This window comes from Pseudophryne corroboree, unplaced genomic scaffold (assembly GCF_028390025.1).
Source record: "Pseudophryne corroboree isolate aPseCor3 unplaced genomic scaffold, aPseCor3.hap2 scaffold_3198, whole genome shotgun sequence".
Taxonomy (NCBI): Eukaryota; Metazoa; Chordata; class Amphibia; order Anura; family Myobatrachidae; genus Pseudophryne; species Pseudophryne corroboree.
Window position 1 is genome coordinate 17501 of NW_026969879.1, and position 2500 is coordinate 20000.

Sequence of the window (2500 nt, forward strand, 5' to 3'; positions counted from 1 at the left end):
CCGGTTCCCTCGGGCGTAGCGGGACGGGCGGCGCGCGCGACGCTCTCGCGGAGCGTCCTCCGACGCTTCCCCGGGCTCCTGGAGCCGCCTCCCGGCCCGAGGGGTGCCCGTCCGCACTCATCGGCTGAACTTCCGCGAATTGCAGTACCCGATTCGGCCCGCCGGGGGGCGCTGCCGCCGGGGGAAGAGGGGGACGGGCCGGGCCTGGCGCCGGGCTCCGCCGGACGCCCGGCGCTGCCCCGTCTCGGCCTCGGAAGGGGGAGTCGGGGGAACGGGAGGCCGGGAGTCCCGGAGAAAGAGAGAGAGAGAGAGAGAGAGATAGAGAGACCTCCGCGGTTCCGCCTTCGACCGCCGGGGGGCGCCGCGCACCCGTCCGCACGGGCCCGTCCCGGTGGCTCCCGGCAGGGCTCTCCCAAACCCTCTCCCAGGGCCCCGGTCCGGGAGCCCGACTGCGTCCGCTCTCCGCTTCCAGAGAGGAGGCTGTCGGACGGGGAGAGCTGGTACCGGGCTCCTGGAGCCCTGCCTGGGCAGCCTATGGAAGGGAGGGAGCCCTGGCCCTGCTGCTCTCCGAGCTCCGGCCCTGCTGCTCTCCGAGCTCCGTGCCTGCTCTGCCACGGGTCCTTTCGCAGGAGCTCCAGGGAAACGGGCTTTTCGGCCCCTGACAGAGTCCCGGCTCTCTCGCTCGCCTCGTTGGTACCTACTGATCCGGCGGAGGTGTTCTCCGGCGGGTAGCGACACGGACGGCCGAGGGCGCGCTTCACCCAGGCTTCAACCGTCTCCTCCCCGAGCCCCTGGAAGTGCAGCTGGGCCGCGGGCGCCCCGGTCCGCACTCATCTGCGAAACTTCCACAAATTGCAGTACCCGATTTGGCCCGCCGGGGGGCGCTGCCTCCGGGGGAGAAGGAGACGTGCCCGGCCCGTACGTCGGGCTCCAACGGATGCCCGCCGTGGACCCTTTATAGGCCCCATCCTGGTCCTGCCATGCTGTTATCGGAGCTCCACGGCTATCTTGTCACTAAACCTTTCGTTTGAGCTCCAGGGCTTTTTGCTTTTTGTAACCCGGTTCCTGGAGCCCTGCCTGGGCAAAATCGGATGCAAGAAGGCCCTGCCCATGCTGATCTCTGAGCTCCGCGCATCTTCTGTCACGGGTCCTTTCGCAAAAGCTCCAGGGAAACAGGCTTTTCGGCCCCGGACAGAGTCCCGGCTCTCTCGCTCGCCTCGTTGGTACCTACTGATCCGGCGGAGGTGTTCTCCGGCGGGTAGCGACACGGACGGCCGAGGGCGCGCTTCACCCAGGCTTCAACCATCTCCTCCCCGAGCCCCTGGAAGTGCCGCTGGGCCGCGGGCGCCCCGGTCCGCACTCATCCGCGACACTTCCGCGCTGGAGTCCGACGCTCGCCGGCCGCGTCCCCCGGCCCGCGGGGGCCCGGGGGGAGGCCCGACGCGTGCGGGGGGAGGCGGCGGGCGGCGGGGGCGCCCCCGCGCCACCCGACGGCGCCCCCCGGTGGCCAGAGGCGGCTCGGAGCGAGACGATCGGGGGGGGGACGGCGGCGCGTGACCCGCCCCGGCCCCCTTGGCCCAGCGGACGGGCAGGCGGCTCCCGGGCGCCCCCCCCGATCCCCGCCGCGGCGCCCCCCGGTGGCCGCCTGACGCCACTGCGGGGGGTGCAGATTCCGTGTGTCCTCTCGGATAAAAACAAAAGAAACGATTCCCGTCGGGCGAAAGTAAGTGGGACGCAGGGCCCCGGGCCCCGACGGTCCGCGCGCGCGGCGCCCCCCGCTGGCCGGTCGAAGGGAGGACAAAAATAAAATGAAAAAAATTTCAAAAAAGCACTCGCCCCAAACAGACGAAAGGTACCCGGTCCGCCCGGATGAACCCTCCCCCGTGTCCCCGCCGCGGCGCCCCCCGCTGGCCAGCCGAGGTAATACACGATTGAGAGGGGGGGAGTGAAAAACAGGGGCAAAAAATGAAAAACACCCCACCCGTTTGAATGCAAAGTCCCGGAGCGGCCAGGGGTGGACGCCGGTCCGCGCGCACGGCGCCCCCCGCAGGCCAGTTGAAGGGAAGAACGGAACGAGACTTAAAGATAAAAAAAAATTTCAAAAAAGCACTCGCCCCAAACAGATGAAATGTACCCGGTCCGCCCGTGTCCCCGCCGCGGCGCCCCCCGCTGGCCAGCCGAGGTAATACACGATTGAGAGGGGGGGAGTGGAAAAAAAAAGGGCAAAAAAATGAAAAACACCCCACCCATTTGAATGCAAAGTCCCGGAGCGGCCAGGGGTGGACGCCGGTCCGCGCGCACGGCGCCCCCCGCAGGCCAGTTGAAGGGAAGAACGGAACGAGACTAAAAGATAAAAAAAAATTTCAAAAAAGCACTCGCCCCAAACAGATGAAATGTACCCGGTCCGCCCGTGTCCCCGCCGCGGCGCCCCCCGCTGGCCAGCCGAGGTAATACACGATTGAGATTAAAAAAAACCAGGCAAAAGACAAAAACACACCAC